This window comes from Petaurus breviceps, unplaced genomic scaffold (assembly GCF_028583685.1).
Source record: "Petaurus breviceps papuanus isolate PSGF00001 unplaced genomic scaffold, PetGlider_PUasm1.0 688, whole genome shotgun sequence".
In the NCBI taxonomy this organism is placed as follows: domain Eukaryota; kingdom Metazoa; phylum Chordata; class Mammalia; order Diprotodontia; family Petauridae; genus Petaurus; species Petaurus breviceps.
Genome location: NW_027186457.1, coordinates 18,178,947 through 18,198,661, shown reverse-complemented (window position 1 = coordinate 18,198,661; position 19,715 = coordinate 18,178,947).

Here is a 19,715-nt window from a genome sequence, read left to right as displayed (position 1 = left end):
AAGAATCATTTCTTTTCTTATAAGCTCAGAAAAAAATAGCTTCCTTTGTATATATTAAAATGCATTAGTCCATCTTGGAGAAGTAATAGTTATTTGGACCTTTGAATCTGCTCTTGTCATCCTGACATCATTTCAATGTGATATCTGACATTCTCCATTCTATGAGCTTGGGTAAACAAATGTCTCCCCATGACCAAAAAAAAAAATGCTACTTTGATTTACTTTCCTTCCTGTAATTACTTGTTTTATTATAAATCTAACTTTCAAAAACGTTTAGTAATATAATACTTATGCTGTTGTTAGGGTATTGTCACATTTTATAAAATCAGCTTAATAAAACAAATTGAAGCTAATTTTCATCAAAACTCCATTGTTAACTTAATTTTTGATCAAATAATATTGCACATTTTCTAAGTCTGACACCAGTGCATGTTACTTGCTTTTAAAAAAATCAATTTTAATTCAGGGTGAAGTTTTAAAGCAATTAATTTATATTTCATTCCTGGAATTAAAAAAAAAGACTACCCTCTTTCTCTTGGTAAGAGAGGGGAAATTGTGCATGGCAGCTCACCAAAATCCACCCTCCTTATTGCGTACCAATTTATGAAATAGCACATTTTCAACACCTGCACGTATGTTGAAGCAATTAAATGTGAGTATAAAGTGTCTTCTGTTTTACTAGTTAAATCCCATTTGTGAATAAAACCATTTTCAGTAAAGCATTATTGATGTTCATCCCAATGTTTCCTTCATCCAGTGGCAATATGTACACGGGGCAACTTGAATGCTTCTCTGTTTTATGGAATCTGCAAAGCTTTGATGGGCTCCAATGACCTGCCACGACATATCCTATTATTTTAATTGACTTTATATTAGCAAGAATGCTAATGGGTGATTATAAATTCAATTTACAGTGTACATATTGAACATTTAGAGTATGAATGATCCATTTCATTCTTACTAGCAGATACGAAGCAGTTTAAGACTTCCAGCCCATGTCTATATATTTTGTTTTGGTATTAAAAAGTAGCACACCCATTGTGACAACTGTTTTAAAGATTTTTTTAAAATTAAACACAATTAATATGCTTAATTTCTATATATAGTCATCAATACAACCTTAATGGCAAATTGCATGGGTATGTATACATGTGTGTATTTGTGTGTATATGTTTGAGAATGGGCCTAAAATCTTACTGAAGGCAGCATATATTTTAATATCTGAATTCATGCTAATCATTTCTTTCTGTCTCTTATTTTTTGAACCTATCAAGGATCATAACTTACTTATTCTGAGTGGTTGAATTAAAAAAGAGAAAGAAATAAATATAGGCAAGAAATAGGGGAAACTCAGAGGATTGTATTATATAATTGCATCTTCCTTTATAAGAAATTATAAAATACGTTATGTATAATATAATGTAATTATAATATATGAGAAATATTATAAGATTAATATATAATATAAGAATAAAAGAAATTATAAGGAAATATACTTCCTCACCAAGTTAGGTTACCCCAAACACACATATACCATTCAATAGGAATCTTGCAGCCAGAGGAATGCTTTTAAATATGGATGATATTAACAAGTAGCATTTTGATTATAGCCTTCAAAAATAGACTCTTTGGGGTTAGTCTTAAAAGTGACTATGAATAGCCTGATCTTCATTTTTTATTCTCCTGAAAATGAATTAAAGTATTTGTGTGTAACATCAATGTTGGACTATGGGCAGCAGTGTTTTTATGGCTTTTTATTTTATAAGAACCAGAGAAAACCACTGTTTATTTTGCAAGCCCGACTTCCAGATCCTTTCTGGCAGCCACTGAAAACAATAATAGATATTTTGAGTTAAGCATGCTAATATCAAATTATCAGTGCCTAAAAACCAATGCATTTCAGAAACCCAGAGCATGGTTTCCCTTCCCCCAAAGACAGCATCAAAATCTGATCTTGCAGATAAAAGAGAAAACTTCTGATGGATGTACACCACATGATTAAAACTCTAGGTCCCCATGGTTTAAACCTTGAAGACATTTTAATTATCTATTTAACATCTTGCTATTTCTGGAATTCTGACTGAGAATGCTTCTGACATAGTATTTCATGGAATGTCCTTTGCTCATACGGTGCCTCTTTTATACTCCAGATGTAAACACAAAAGCTTATCCTTTCATCTTTTTAAACCCCATCACATAAAAGGAAAGGTAGAAACCTTAACAACTATATTTTAATGGATTTCCCGTATATGATGTTAATGATCTTTATACTCATTCTAATATAATTTTAAAAGTTACCATAGTTATACACAATAAATTATTAATCATGGACTAAGACCATACCTAATTACTCTTTTGTTATCATCTTATCTAATTGATTTTTTTAAGTAAAGCCTATAAGTCATATCCTGTTCTTCTCTGGAATTAAATGATCATTAATGTACTTCACCAATTTTAGGTCTGCTAATAATACAATTTTAAAAGTATCTCTAAGTAGATGCCCAGTCAATCTATTTATAATTTTGCCTCCAAGTTGTTTGCAAAACTAAACAAAACATTTTGCTTTTATGAACTGGGTATTTTAAGTCTGATGTAAGTCAAATACTATTTGTGTCCCTGACAAATGTTTCAAGTGCTGCTTATCAAGGAAAAAACATGGTATTTAAAAAGACATTCAGACCAAAGCAAAAAATGGTTCCAAAATAGCACATTCAGAAACTAAGACCCAGAATAAGACTTTTTTATGTTATTTATCTTAGCTATAGTAATTGTCGATTTCTGGACTATCAACAAACATTCCCCTTACCCTTAAAAGATAAAAAAATGATGTATTCTATTATACCCATTTTCCATATAGGAAAGACAGGCAACATGCCCCACTGTATCCATTTTCTGGGAATAGAAACATGCTGAAATCCATGAATGCATGCACCTGCAAGCTGGTATTTGCAATCACAGCTCTACCCTGAGGACCCATTGAAACAGCACTAGATTTCTAAAACTTGCCTCATTTAGAAGGGGCTAGACAACAGGAAGTCTCATTCTCTTGGAGGTGTGCTGACCTGATGGCCCAGCGGAAGGACTGTGATGCTGACAGATTTCAGTGTAGCTAGGGGCTGTTGCTAACTAGGATTGGAAGTCTCGTGGAAAAGGTGGCATTCTCCCATATTACCACTTGAGACTGCTGGAGCTGCTTTGATTGTGATTTCACAAAGGCCCTGATTGTTCCTGCGGTCCTGCCTAGAAGGTCTGCTTGCTTTTGTTTGCTACAAGGAAGAATAGGGTAGGGGGAGGAGAGGCCTGGTTTTCTCCTTCCCTCTTTAAAACCTTAACGTTTAATTTTAGTTCTTGAGACAGAATAGTCACTCTAAATAGAACTTTTCTTCATCTCTTTACATGAAAGTAGAGGGCAAAAAAATAGTTTTGGTAAACTTCTAGCTGCAGCTTTGCTGATTGTCCCAGTTTTCCTCTCATCCATGTACTGCTATCTTGACCCTTCATTCTCACACTCCCATTCTCCTATATTTCTATGTGGGTCTCTATTTTGGTCTCACAGGGAATTCTAGGTTAGACCTAGCTCTATCACTCTGGGAATAAGGGAAGAAATGAACGTCATCTAAAAGGTCAACCTGGCATCAGAATTAATTCTGCCTCCTAATTGCTTATCAAACCCAGTGCAAGCTCCTGTACTTTCTGTCAATCTTCTTCCAACTTGTCTCTCTATGTTTAATAGACTTCATTTGTCATTACCTATGAAAATCCCATCAGGTAATACCATTTTTCTTCTCTCAAATTCCCTCCCCATCCTCTCTATTTAGGTAATGCCTATTTTTCTGTCAGGGATCAACTCCAATGCCATCTTCTCTGACAAGCTTTGGCTGCTCCCCCAGACCATGTTTTCTCTCTCCTTTGAACCTAGTCATGCCTGTTTGGCCCAAGCACTGTCCTGTGGAGTATATTTTCTTAACGTTTTATCCATTTGTTCTATCTCCCAAACTTACCTGAGTTCCCAGAGCTATGAGTTATCATGTCTCAGACTTCCTTAGGTCAAGAACTATGGTTCAGATCTTTGTTTTTTCTTCTGAACATTAACACAGTAATTTAATCAGAACATGTTTTCAATACATGTTTATAGATTATAAATGATGCAAACAACTTTTTTTTTCAATCCAACCAAGAGGATCTGGAGTCAGAAAGGTCCAGGTTCAGAACATATCTTCCACTCTGAATAGTTATATGTCCCAGGCAATTCATTTAACCTCTCTATGACTCAGTTTTCTCAACTGTAAGACAAAGAATTTGGGCTAGATGGTTTCTTAGATCCTTCCAAGCTCAAACTCTATCTTCTTCTGATCCTTAATTCCATCCCTCTTTCAGGGATGTCGTAATTGGTCATATCATCATCATCATCATCATCACCACCATCAACACCATTATCAAACACCAACATTCACTTTTATATCACACATTTAAAGTTTGCAAAGCAATAATAATTATAAAATTATCTCATTAGATCTGTTGTCTCTAGCCACCCAAATCCTATACTTCCTATAGTTCTAATTCAAGAAATCCTTCTTGATTCATTCCATTCTTTCCAAAACCTTCCCTTGCAATTCCCCACACTAATCATGGTTCCTGTCTATACCATGCCATCTGTCTTTCAATGGGTATCTATGTTCACCTCCTCTCTCCACCTCAATTTCCTCATTTGAAAAGTGAAGGTTTTTCACTAGTCCTTCAATCAATCAACCAATGAACAAACATTTTTTAATCACAAATTATGTTTCAGGAACTGTGGTAGATCCTGGGGATACAGATACAAAGCATGGCACAATACTAATTCTCAAGTAACTTACATTCGATTCATCTCCCATCTTCATGATTTTATAAAAGCTCTAAAGTGGTATTATTATTATTATCATTATTATAGCAAAGGCTCTGAGATGACTATTACAGCTCTCAATGGCATTGAAGAATTCGGTTCTTAGAGTGTGGCTACAATATCTCCCCTCAGTATTCTAGGATTAGACCTAAGAAATTGGGGAGAGAGGACTTTTCTAACTATAATTTATATTCCCCACATGTGCGCTTCTTTACCCCTTTTCATGGTTATCAGACAATATCAATTAGAAAACCAGATTTAATTCATCTTTTAGAAAAGGATATTTACTGTGGAAGTATAGGAAGAATAATTGTTGCAAAGCATTTCCCAAAAAGTTTGTGCCACAGTCTCTCACAAGTACATAAACAGTCCAGGGGAAAGTGGACTCAAGCTTAGAGAGAACACATGGAAAAAGCGTAACTCACAGATCCTGTGAGTCCTTTTGCTGGAGTATTTAAAATCTTCTCCTTGGGTGGCTTTTCAGATACTCTTTTTATAAAGTCTTCCATCTGCTTTCCCAATTTTGTCCCCGATGTAAACACTGCCCTCCCCTCTTCCAAATATGCTGCTACGATGCCTATGGGGAAATAGGAAGTTTATAATCCTCACAATCATTGACAACTCATGAAATCGACTCCCAGTCAATAGCGCCCAGAGGTGAGGGGGTTGGGAGGGGAGTGGGAAGTGAGAAGCAGGAAGAGGCTGAAGAATTCTATTTAAATGAGGACACTCGGGTCAGTCCTGTCTTCAGGTATTCATGAAACACGAGCACCTCTTTTGTAAGGGTTTGCTGAACCCTTTTCAGGGAAGCTCTTCCACCTTTTATGTCTACTTGTCACCCGCCTGTCACCCAACTCTCACCTATCACTCTTAGAAGCTGTAGTGTGTGCGGTGGCCACTGTTTTGGTAGAAGGGCTAAACCAGGTTGAGGGAACCAATAGGTCTCAAATCCATCACTGAAGTAGGCCAATGTCTACATTCTGGAATGGTGGATGAGAACAATTTGTTCCAAAAGCCATGAAGATGGCTGAAGTTGGAATGCTCAGAGCTTGGTCAGACATCAGAGTACAAATTCATCCACTGCATCCCAAGTCATTGACAATCATCTTGACTTTTATCTTACCACTGAATTTCAATGACCAGAATGAGGCTGATGAGAAAATGAAACAGCAAATCTGTCTCACTTATATCCAGTTCACATGCAAGACAAGACACCTCCCCGTGATGTTATTGGTCCTCTTTAAAAATGAAGAATGAACAACAACTTGGTACAGTCTTGACTCTCTAGACTTTCTCTTTCATTCCCACCTCTTGCCTGAGACCCACCCCCTCACCAATTTTCAGCCTCCTTTTATGTGTTGTCTTCCCCCTAGTTGGGGAAACTCCTTGAGGACAAAGATTGTCTTGCTTTCAGTTTGTATTATATTTTCAATGTTTAACACAATGGCTGGCACACACAGTAAGTGCTTTATAAATTTTATTGACTCGATTTGACTTCAGGTCCATCACTCTATCTGCAATGCCATCTCTCTCTCTCTCTCTCTCTCTCTCTCTCTCTCTCTCTCTCTCTCTCTCTCTCTGTCTCTCTCTGTCTCTCTGTCTCTCTCTCTCTCTGTCTCTCTCTGTCTCTCTGTCTCTCTCTCTCTGTCTCTCTCTCTCTTTCTCTCTCCCTCCCTCCTTCTCTGTCCATCTATCTATCTATCTATCTATCTCTCTCTCTATCTATCTATCTATCTATCTATCTATCTATCTATCTATCTATCTGTCTGTCTGTCTGTCTGTCTGTCTGTCTGTCTGCCTATCTATCTATTATCTAGCATTTATATAGTAATATAAGACTTGCACCCTACTCCAACCCCAGATCACTGCCTTGTCCTGGTTAAGGGGTTTGAAAAGCTAAATGAAACTATGAGGTAATCCCATAGAGGATTACCCAAGATGGATAGGTCATAGTGAAGAATTCTGGCAAAAGATGATTCACTGGAAAAAGAAATGGCAAACCACTTCAATATCTTTGCCAAGAAAACCCCATGAACAGTCAGTACAAAATGATAAAAAGATGACATTCAAAGATTAGCCCCTCAGATCAGAAGATGCCCATTATGCTACTGGGAAGAGTGGAAGTCAATGATCAGTAGCTTCAAAAAGAATGAAGAGGCTGAGACAAAGATGAAAGGAAGCTCATCTGTAGATGCATCTGGTGACAAAAGGAGATGCTGGAAATATCAATATTGAATCAGAACCTGGAATACACAAATGAACCAAGGTCAACTGGATGAAGTCTAACAGGGGATGGAAATATTAAACACTGACATCTTGGGTATCAGTGAACCTAAATGGATGGGAATGGGTGAATTTAATTCAAATGATCACCACATATACTACCATGGGCAAGAATCCCTTAAAAGAAATGGAGTAACCCTTATAGTCAATAAAAGGGTGAGAATAGAAGTACTGGGGTATAATTTCAAAAATGACTGAATGATATGTATTTGAATCTGAGGCAAATCACTCAGTATCATGGTAATGCATATCCATGTTCTACCCACTAATGCCAAAGAAACCAACATTGATCAGTTCTATGGCGATCCACAGTATCTTCCAGGATTAACATCAATAAAGGTGTCACGTTCATCACAGGACATTAAAATGCTAAAGCAGAAAATTGAAAGATAAATGGAATAGGCAAATTTGACCTTGGAGTACAAAACTAAGCAAGGTACAGACTAATAGAGTTCTGTCAAGATAAATTGCTAGTCATGGCAAACACTCTTTTTCTACAACTCAAAAGATGACTCTATACATGGACATTGCCAAATGGTCAATACAGAAATCACATTGATTACATACTTGGCAGCAAAAGGTGGAGAAATTCTATCCAATCAGTTAAAAGCAAGACATAGAGCTGGCTCAGATCATGAGCTTCTTTTTGTAAAATTCAGACTTAAATTGAAGAAAGTAGGTAAAAGCACCAGATCATTTAGTTATAACCTAAATAACATCCCTTATGAATGTTAAGTAGAGATGATGAATAGATTTAAAGGATTTAATCTGGTAGATAGAGTGCCTGAAGGATTATGGAGAGAGGTTTGCAATACTGTGCAGAAGGCAGCAGCAACAACAAAATATCCAAAGAAAAAGAGCAAGAGGGAGTCAAGATGGTGGAGTAGAAGCAGGATCTCCCCACTTCTCCGGTTTCCACCTCCACAATCCATGTAAAAATGGGATTCTAAACAAACTTTGGAGCTGCAGAACCCACAAAATGACACAGAGAAGCTAACCTCCCACTGAGGACAGCCTGGCAGGCTGGCAGGAATCAGCATTCTGGGAGCCAAGCCCAGCCCCATGATGAGGTTTTAGCCCCAGGGTGGGTCGGACCAGCCTCAGGCCAGAGGGACTTCAGATCAGCAGGAGCTGTGGCCTTTTCCAAAATTATCAATGCATAGATGAGAAGGACAAAGTGAGAGGTCATTGAATTCTGGACTTTGGGACCCAGTAAGGCTTTTGCCCCTGGGGCAAGAAGCTGCTGAGACACAGGCACAGGCAGCCAGTGCCACGTGGCAGCTTCAGCTCCTGGCCTGCAGAGGTTAGGGGGACCAAGCACCAGTCTGAGGGTTAATCGCTCTTGCTTTAACCTTCTTGTATCTGGATTGCACTCTAGGGTGGAGGTCCAGGGGTGTGTGTCCAGCTTGCCAGAGCATGTGGAGACCTCAGAGAGAGCATCCATCTAATACCTCCAGCAGCTGAGAAAACCCCAGTGTTTGGGACGAAAACTCCCCTGTCTGGTGGAAGAGTCCTACTGTGGCAAAAAGCCCAGGGGTCAAGTGACTGAGGGGTGACATGACCAGGCAAAGGAAACAAAGCAGACAGAAGATTCCAACATTAGACTCCTATTTTGGGGACAAAAAGGAGCAAAGCATGGAACAGGAGGAAGACAGTGAAGTCAGAACTCCTGCACCAAAAGCTTCAAAGGAAAATATGAGCTGGTTACAGGCCACAGAGGTCCTTAAGAAGCAGATAAGAGAAGTGGAGGAAAAATTGGAAAGAGAAATGAGAACAATGAAAGAAAATTACAAAATGAGAGCCTGACTGAGGAAAATCACATGTTAAAAAATAGACTAACTCAAATGGCAAAAGAGGCTCAAAAAGGCAATGAGGAGAAGAATGCCTTAAAAAGCCGAATTTGCCAGATGGAAAAAGAATCTCAAAAGCTCAACGAGGAGAATCGTTGCTTCAAAATTACATTGGAGAAAATGGAAGCTAATGACTTTATGAGAAATCAAGATGCTGTTAAACAGATCCAAACAAATGAAAGAATAGAAGGCAATGTGAAATATCTCATGGGAAAAAGCACTGACCTGGAAAATAGATCCAGGAGAGATAATTTAAAAATTATTGGACTACCTGAAATCCATGATCAAAGTAAGAACCTAGAAATCATCTTCCAGGAAGTTCTCAAACAAATCTGCCCTGATGTTTTAGAACCAGAGGGCAAAATAGAGGTTGAAAGAATCCACTGATCACCTCCTGAAAAAGATCCCAAAAAGAAAACTAGGAATATTATAGCCAGGTTCCGGGATTCCCAGATTAAGCAGAGCATATTACAAGCAGCCTGGAAGAAACAATTTGAATATTGTGGAAACACAATCAGGATAACCCAGGATCTGGCAGCTTCTACACTGAGGGATCGAAGGGCTTGGAATATGATATTCCGGAGGTCAAAGGAGTTGGGATTAAAACCAAGAGTCACCTACCTAGCAAAACTCGGTATAATGTTTCAGGGGAAAATATGGTCACTCAGTGGAATAGAGGACTTTCAAGCATTCTTGCTGAAAAAACCAGAGTTGAATAGGAAATTTGCCATTCAGATACAAGAAGCAAGAGAAGCATGAGAAGGTAAACAGGGAAAAGAAATCATAAGGAACTTATCAAAGTTGAACTATTAACATTCCTACATGAAAAAAACAATAATTGTAACTTATGAAACCTTTCTCAGTAGTTGAAGGGAATACAAATATATATATACACATATATATGTCTATGTCTATATATGAGGGTATATGAGCATATGTTTCAGGTATACATAGATAGAGGGCACAGGACCAATTTAACAGGAAGGGATGATCCTTAAAAGGTGAAATTAAGAGGTGAGAGAGGAATATAATGAGAGGAGATGGGGCAAGACAGAATGGAGTAAACTATCTCATATAGAAGAGGCAAGGGAAATGGTCACAATGGAGGGGAAGAATAGGAAAGCAAAAGGGAATGGATCAAATTTATTCCCATTGAATTTGGCTCAGGGAGGGAATGAAATACACACTAAGTAGGGTATCTCACCCTACAGGAGAGTAGGGGGGTAGGGGATGAGAGGGGGGATGATGGAAGGGAGGGCAAGGTGGGGGGGAGGGAAGTTGGAAGCACCCACTTTTGAAAAGGGATGGGATCAAAGTAGAGAATAGAACAAGTGGGAGGTGGGATAGGAGGGAGGGAAATATAGTCAGTCTTTTACAATATATCTACTATGTTATTGTTTTGCATTAGCCACACATGTACAACCTATACTGAACTGCTTATCTTCCCAGTAAGGGTGGGTGACAAGGGAGGAAGGGAATGAATCCGGAATTCAAAGTTTTAAAATCAAATGTTTAAATATATATTGTTATTAATACTATTTTACATGTAATTGGGAAATAAGATATACAGGCACTGGGGCATGGAGATCCACTGGAAAAGTTGAAAGGGGCATGGGAGAAAATATGGGAGAGAGAAGATTGGAGGAGGGGATATCCTGTGGGACTGCTATTTTGGGGTGGTGGGTAGGGGAAAAATGTGGAGAAAATTTGTAACTAAAAATATTGCAGAAATGAATGATGTAAATCAGAAGTTAATAAAGCAAAAAAAAAGAAGAAAAAGAGCAAGAAAGCAAAATGGCTGTCTGATGGAGCTTTACAAATACCTGAGGAAAGAAGGAAAACAAAAAAAAACAAAGGAGAAAGGAAAGATATACCCAACGGAATATAGCATTCTAGAGAATAGCAAGGGAAATAAGAAACTTTTGTTTAATGAGTGTAAAGCCAAGCACAAGCAGCTTTCCAGAGGACTGCTGCTGTGAACAGCTTCAAGTTTCTGATTACACAGTATAGTGAACTCTCTATTTGTTCAGTAACAAACTAATACAAAACATTCACAGAAAATCAAAATACCACATTCACAATGTTATGGCATAAAAACTTATCATTAAAGTGACCACATAGTTTTCACCAAAGTGGTCACATAGTTTTAAGCAAAAGATAACATTCATTTAGTAACTCAATCATTTAGTAAGTCCTTAATTCAATCACAAAGTACAAAGGTCAAAATTCTCCACCCCTCGGTCACATTGTCTTAATCTCTTCAATCAAAATGTCTTCTTTCTTCTTAATTGGATATTAGTTTCCAATCATCCTTAATTGGTAAGTCCTTAACTCAGTCATCTAAATGTAAAGGTCAAAGTTCTCCACCTCTAGGCCACAGTAAATCATGTTCTTCTCAGTTTGCATTAAACACCCAAGGATTTTCATCTTGACTCGAGGCAGGCTTTCAGCTTCCATGGTTCTTCTTCCATGGTCCCAGCCCTTGCCAGCTCCTTGTGGTCCAGCTCCTTGTCCAGTTCCTGTTCCATATTGAAGCTCACAGTGTCTAGTCCATCTCAAGTCCTTCACAGTTCCTGTTCCTGGGAAGATAAAGCTTAACAAAGCCACAAAAACATTCTTACACATTGCCGGCACCCTCCTCAATTCACTTTCTGCCTGTGAAATCAACATAGACCCAACAACAAGGTCTGTGTTGAGAAATCAACACAAATCATCAGTATAGTTCCAGGACCTCTGAAAGCATCAGCAAGATTCTCCTCCAGGATTTTGTTAAACATACAACAAGAAAATCCTCTTTCAGGGCTTCTGAACCAGAAGCAAGATCCCAGGGCTTCTGTAACAGCAGCCCTGTCCTCTGTCAGTAGACAAATCTGACGAAGTAATGTCCAAACAGACAAAGTACCAGCACCACAGCCATAACTCTTCCCAGTTCTCCTCTCTTCTCATTTCTCAGTTCTTCTCAGTTCTCAGTTCAATTCTCAGTTCTCAGTTCACTTCTCAGTTCTTCTCTTTCTCCACAGTAGCAGCTCAGCCTCCATGCTGCTTGCTCCCAGCAATTCTGGCTTCTCTCCACTTGGGCTTTTCCTTATATATGGTATTAGATCCTCCGTGTTCTTCCCCTTCCTATTACATCACCAAGTTCATCCTACCTTGACATTCACAAGTTTTGGATCTTAATACTTGACGCAGTCATGAACTTGAAATAAGGTGCTAACTATTTGTTTGGTTGCCAATATAAGGGACATGGAAGATCTTCAATTTCCATTACTGTTACAATGAGCAATGAAAAAAATAGCAGGAAATGATAGAATGGGATAGACGAGGGATCTCTTCAAGAAAATTAGAGATATCAAGGGAAAATTTCATACAAAAATGGGCATGATAATACATGAAAATTGTAGGAATTTAACAGAAGCAGAAGAGATTAACAATAAGGGGTAAGAATACACAAAAGAGCTATACAAGAAACATCTTAACACCACTGATAATTATAATAGTGTGGTTACTGATCTAGAATCAGACATGGTTCTAGGAGAATGAAGTGGACTTTAGGAAGCATTACTAACAATAAAGCTAGTGGAGATAATGAAATTCCAGCTGAGCTATTTAAAGTGCTAAAAGATGATACTGTTAGCATGCTACATTCAATATGACAACACATTTGGAAAACACAACAGTTGCCACTGAATTGGAAAAGATCTGTTTATGCCCTTATCCTAATGAAGGGCAATGGCAAAGAAAATTCAAATTACCAAACAATTGTGCTTATTTCACGTGTCAGAAATGTTATACTTAAGATTTTGTAAGCTAAACTGTAGCATTCTGTGAATTAAGAATTATCAGAAGAGCTGGCTGGTTTTTGAAGAGGCAGAAAAACTAGAAACCAAATTGTCAACTTTCACTGGATTATGGAGACAGCAAGAGAGTTCCAGAAAAAAAAATCTACTTCTGCTTCACAGAGTATATTAAAACCTTTGACTGTGTGGATCACAACAAAAAATGACACATCCTCAAAAGGATGGGAGTAAGGATCATCTTGTTTCTTGAGTAATATATGTGCAGGTCAAGAAGCAACAGTTATAATTGAACATAGAACAAGTGATTGGTTTAAGATTGGAAAAGGATCATGAAAATGCTATATATTGTCACCTTATTTATTTAACTCATGTGTACAGTACATCATGTGAAATGCCAGGCTGGATGAATCAAAAACTGGAATTAAGTTTTCTGGGAGAAACATCAACAATCTTAGTTATACAGATAATACTACTCTGACGGCAGAAAGTGAAAAAGAATTAAGAAGCTTTTTTTTTAAAGCAATTGGAGTTAAGTGACATGCTCAAGTTTACATATCCAGTTATTTCTGGGTGTGGTGCTAAGTATCTGAGCCCAGATTTGATCCCCAGGTCATCCCGACTGGGGCCGGTGTTCTTACTCACTGAGCCACCTGGCTGCCCCTAAGCAATTGGGGTTAATTAATTTGCTCACGGTTACACGCCCAGGTGTTTCTGGGTGGGTGCTAAGTGTCTGAGCCCTGATTCAATCCCCAGGTCACCCTAACACTGGGGCTGGTGCTCTTACTCACTGTGCTACCTGGCCACCCCAAGAAGCTTCTTAATGAGGTTGAAAGAGAAGTGTAAAAGATGGATTGAAACTTAATGTTAAAACACATCTACTAAGAATTTGGCAACTGGTCCCATCATTTCCTGGCCAATAGAAGGAGAAGTGGAAACTCTGTCAAATTTTATATTCTTGGGCTCAAATATCACTGCAGGAGACAACTGCAGTCATGAAATCAAAAGGCTCTTGTTTCTTGGAAAGAAAGCTCTGGCAAATCTAGACAGAATACTTAAAAGCAGAGATGTTATCTTGCTAACTGAGGTCCATACAGTCAAAGTTATGGTCTTTCCAGTAGTAATGTATGGCTATGAGAGTTGGACTATTAAACACACACACACACACAAACACACCATTACAACCAACAACAATAACGACAAACCCTGAATGATGTAGAATTGACACTTTTGAATTATGGTGCTGAAGAACACTTTTGAGACTCCCTTGGATAGCAAGGAGATCAAATGAGTCAAGATTTAAAGAAATGATTCAGGCTATGCACTGTAAGGTCAAATATTGAAGATAAAGCTTAAATATTCTGACCACATAATGAGAAGATGGGACTCATTGGAAAAGATGCTGATGTTTGGCAAGATTGAAGGTAAAAGGAGAAAGGGATAGCAGAAGATGAGATGAACAGATAATATCATGGAAACAATGAAAATGAACTCGGACAGAGTTTGAGAGATAGTGACGGTAAGAAGTGCCTATTGTGCTGTGGTCCATGGGGTCAAAAAGAGTCAGACATAACGAAATGTCTGAATAACAACAACATAAGAATTACAAAGCACTTATATTACATCATTTTACCTTCACAACAAAAATGGATGGTAGGTACTATTATAATTCCATTTCAAAATGAGGAAAATGAGACAGATAGTGGTTAAGTAACTTGATGACGCTATGTACATACATATATACATAAAAAAATGACTGAATGGTGCCATAGATACCCAAGATTACTTAAGGAGAAGTATTCACACCATCCCATTTCTGATTGATTTGACATAAGGGTTAGCATACTAGCAAAGTAATGTCTCTCACACACACAGAGGATGGTGATATGCTGATAAATGTTTAACAACTAATTCTTCAAAAAATATGTATGCATAACACATTTTTAATATTAACCTGTATTATTAATATTTTCTACATGACTTTTTAAGTCTAAAATTTACCACAATAAAATAAGCCCTGATTTGTAGCATTTATCAGTTTCCAAAGTGGAAATTTAACAATCAGCTTACATAGACCTATTCAAGCTCCCATAAACCATTCCCTGGTGGATACAGAGAGCCAAAACCATCCCGGTCATGTTGCTTGATGGCATTCGAAACCTAATCATCTTTTCCCTTTCAGTTCACACTGAATTATCCTGTGTCTGTAGAATGGTAGGAGCTGTTTTCATGCCATAGCAATAATACTTTACTTGCTTCATCTCATTAAGGATTATAACTAAACAAGACAGAGCTGGTGGATTATCTAAGCACAGTAAGCCTTTCTATTGTTCTGATTCAGCTACATTGTCTTCTCCATTGGGCTAACTGCAGCTGGCACTTACATATTGACTTAACTTTTCAAAGCACTTTACAAATACACACACACACATATACACATAGGGGTACGTGTGTGTATGTATATACAGTTTATATATGCACACATATACATATATACACATGTGTGTATATATATATATGTGTGTGTGTGAGCATATATATGTATATAATCTTATTATTATCCTTAGAACAACCCTGGGATGTGTAAGTGTTGTTATCCCCATCTTGCAAGTTTGAAGATTGAGGTAGACAAAGATTTAGTGACTTGCCTAAAGTCACACAACTGGTGAGGGTCTGAGGCCATACCAGGTATTTTATCCATTATGTCAACTAGATATCCACATACTATTAGTTAAAACAGAAAGGATTCTGGAGACTACTTGGTTAGATGCAATGTGATGTTTTGATGAAATACATTTTTCTTCATTGGACACTAGCTTATGTACAATGTCTACCCCCTGAATCTATATTAATTAATGTTGAAGTACTTTGTTGTTTCTTAATTGTTTTATGTGTTTGACTTATTAGAATCAAATACATGCTTAAAGACTTTTCTTCAACAAGATGTATTTCATGCATATTATGGTGGTAGTCTAATAAAGCATTGGACTTGATGTCAGGAAGACCTGACTTAAATCGTGACTCAGAAGCTTACCATAAAATGAAGGAGTTGAATTCTGTGGCCTCTGTGGTCTCTTCCATTTCTAAATCTGTGATGCTATGATCTTAAAATGGAAACAAAAGGGATAACTTTATCCAATAATATGATTATCAATATCAAATAAGGAATTAAGCAGGGAGATGGGCTTGCCAAAGACGTTTTTGCTGTTATTGAGAATGTCCAGTACAGATTCCAAATGAAAAAAGTTGTGCTTATGTTTGTGGATGACTCTTGCTGGTTAAAAGAGCCCAAAATAGTAGAGAATACTATTGTTGATTTCTTCAGTTGTATCTTACTCTTCATGATCCCCTGGACCACAACATGCCACTACTGTTCATGGAATTTTCTTGGCAAAAGTACCATCATGGTTTGCCATTTCCTCCTCTAGTGTATTAAGGCAAACAGAGCTCGAATGGCTTGCCCAGATTTCTGAGTTTGGATTTTTACTCAGGTCTTCCTGACTCCATACTCAGTACTTTATCTATTGAGCCATTTAGCTGCCTCCTATAGAATATTACAGAGCTAACTTAATTTAACAACCATAAAAACATTGAGCTGCTCAACTTATATAGAAAAGCAAGAAGTGGCTAAAGACTGTTTATTGTCCAGATTCTGACTTGCAATGAGTACAGTTGACAAATAGCTTGTTGAGTTAATACATAAGTGTATATACACACATATGTGTATATGAGTATATGTGTGTGTTTATATTTCTCTCTTTACATATATCTATATCTCTATGTTGAAATAACATAAATTGGGACTAAATTTAATTGGAGGATAAGAATGTTTTATACTGCTTATGGAAAAGTAACCTTTTTAAAAATCCCCAAATGTTCCATGAAGAAAAAAAAAAACCCTTACTTTTGAAATGGAAACATTCTTCTGGTGATGGTACATTGATACAACTAAAGAAATATAATCATCCAAGAATCAAAATTGTGGGTTGCACAAAGGGAAAGAGAGCAAAATTGAATAAATGGAAGTAGGTTACAATGTGCTCACAAGAAGCAATATAAAAGATATCATCCTGGGAATGTAAAATCAGAAAAAGACCTGCACTGGTCTTCTACTAAGAGTGACGAATAACAGACGGACAGCCTGAGTGATAGGTTGGCACTTTTATAGTGTTAAAGGACATAGAGGAGAAGATCTCAAGAACATTGGCTGGATTCTATGTGGAGTCATTCTAGGAGAACATGAACAAGAGTGGCACAAGATATGAAGGCAAAAATCAGTTGTTATTTGCATCATTGGAAAAACCCAAGTCAATTGATATGTTGAAGTATAGTATTGTAGTACTGACAATGAAGGGTATTCTGATTTTATGAAAAATACAAATTTTAGACTTTTATTTTTATGTAATTGTATTGCTTTCGTGTATGTACAGTAATGGAACTAACTGCTTAAAAAGATTTTCCAAGTAGAGCTCCTACTGGGCTACATTAATGAATAGATCAGATTCGTTTGTAATTAGCATATATTTGCATATAAATAATTAATGTGCCAACATCCTTAAAATCAGTTTTTCTTAAGTAAGTTAAACATGGTTAAGCAGAAAGCTTAGCTCAGCCTAGGTTAAACTGTTTCTAGCATTCTAAGACTTTGAACAAAGACAAAACAGGAAGCTAGAAGTGGTACATGCAGGGTAAGAGTGGAAACAAGCCCCTTGGGTCCAGTCACTTGAAGAATTTAGAAGGCAGAAGGCCAGACAGGTCACTGAGCCTCCATTTTCTCATTTACAACATGGGCATGTCTATACTGTGTAATTCCCATCGTTGTTATAAGCAAAGTATTTTGTAGACTTTAAAGTGCTATATAAATGTGAGCTATTATTTATTTTGGAAGAAAGAGCCAAACATGTCATTGCATACAGGGAAGAAAACATTGTTAAAGTTTGCAAGACTCTTTAAGTATCTCATCTCATTTCATATTCATAAGATCCCTGTGAAATTAATACTATTATTGTACCCATTTTACAAATGAAGAAACTATAGCAGAGAGAAGTTAAGTCACAAAACTGGTAAGTTTCTGAGGCAGGATTTGAACTTAGACTTCTCTGACTCCAAGCCCAGGACCCTATCCATAGCACTACCTAGTTTTAGGCATCATGGTGTTTAAGACCAACTTCTGACTCATATTCTCTTTGGGACTTCAAACAAATCACTTAGCCTTCACTGGCCCATGCAGTTCTCTAAAATTATAAGTTTCAGAGAAGTCACTTACCAGAATTGGTAGAAGGAATTTCCACACACAGGAGTTTCCTATATCCTCAGGTATGCTGGTAAATATTTGGCAACCAGTTCTTCAGGGGAAAATATGGTTCACACATCATCCTATTCTGCATCATTAACATTTTCTTCATCACTGTCTTGAGTCTAGACAACCAACAAAACAATGAATCAAGCTCTGATTTTTAATCTTTGGAGGTAAAAATGCATACACTGAAAATTAAATTTTTAACATTCTGAGATATAAATTTACACTGAAAACTTAGTCATTTGCTCTTGGGAAACATTAGCTGACTCCGATACACCTCTAGCTGTACCCATGAAAACTTAAGTCTAGTTCCTATCTCCTATAGTCAAAAAAGAAAGTTAAAAGTAATGATTGCCAATGAACAACCAGCCTATCTACTGTACTGATGTTCTCACAATGTAGAAAGAACTCAAGGAAAATACTCAGAACCTTGGGTAATGAATTTATTAGAAGCATGAGCTAAAATTATGCTACATAGGCAGGTGTAGACAGGTTATTTGTATCATTAGAGAAATTGCCCATATTGAGATCATATATGCATCATAGCACTTGAGTATGTTGCAGAAATAGATGTGGTATAATGGACAGGAATCAAAGCTTGGATTCATGAGGACCTGGGTCCTGTCTCTGAATCTTGTTGTTTGACAGTAGGCAAGTCAAGTAACCTCTATAGACTTCAAGTAATTTCCTAGGGTTTATCTACTGAACCTGAATTTGGATGTAAATATTGGGAATCAGAGGTCTGTAAGAAAAACGATGAAATCACAGAACCTTAACCTATATATCTAGTGGAAACAGCCCTGTTCTTGGAATCATTAGACATAGGGTTCTCTCCTAGATTCATCATTTCCCCAATCTTTAGCTTTGGCCTCAGAATTAGGAAGATATGGCTTCAGATCTTGCCTTTGACACATAATGTCTCTGTGCCACTGAACAATTTGCTTAACCTCTCAGAGCTCTAGTTATTTCTCCAAGATTAAATCGCAAAGAAGGTGCAATTGAGGGAGTTCCCTTATCTGGGCATTCTCTATATCAGTGATATCATAGGTCAGAGAACCCTATCTTGACCTTGTATGAATTATTTTATTTCTCTGAGCTTCTGCTTCATTACTTAGAAAATGGAGATAACAATAGCTACATGGTCCAATTCAAAGACATAATGTGAGACCAAAAAGAAATCTAAAGTTCTTTTAAAATCATAGCATTATGTGAATATCAACCATCAGTATTACAACACTTTTCTCTCCATGTAAAATAGGCATGGGAATGTTTATGAATCTGTAAGTAACTTTGTTGAGGTGTTGAGTAGAGTTCAGTTGCAATAAAGAGCCAGGAATAGAGTAACACTCCACAGATTTAGGGAATTATAACTAGTAAATGGAAGAAATCTATTTCCCAGATACAAGATCAAGTAAGTTACCATGGAAAATTATTAACAAAGGCCTCATTTAAAGGGATTTCAGTCACTGAATAATGTTCAGTGGGATTAGTGACATAATGAAATATAAGGAATTTGTTGCTGGAAGTAAAAAATTGTGTTCTACTCCATTTTAAATTACAGAGATAGTGTGTTATAGTTAAAAGCACTGTGAATTTGGAGTTCGAGG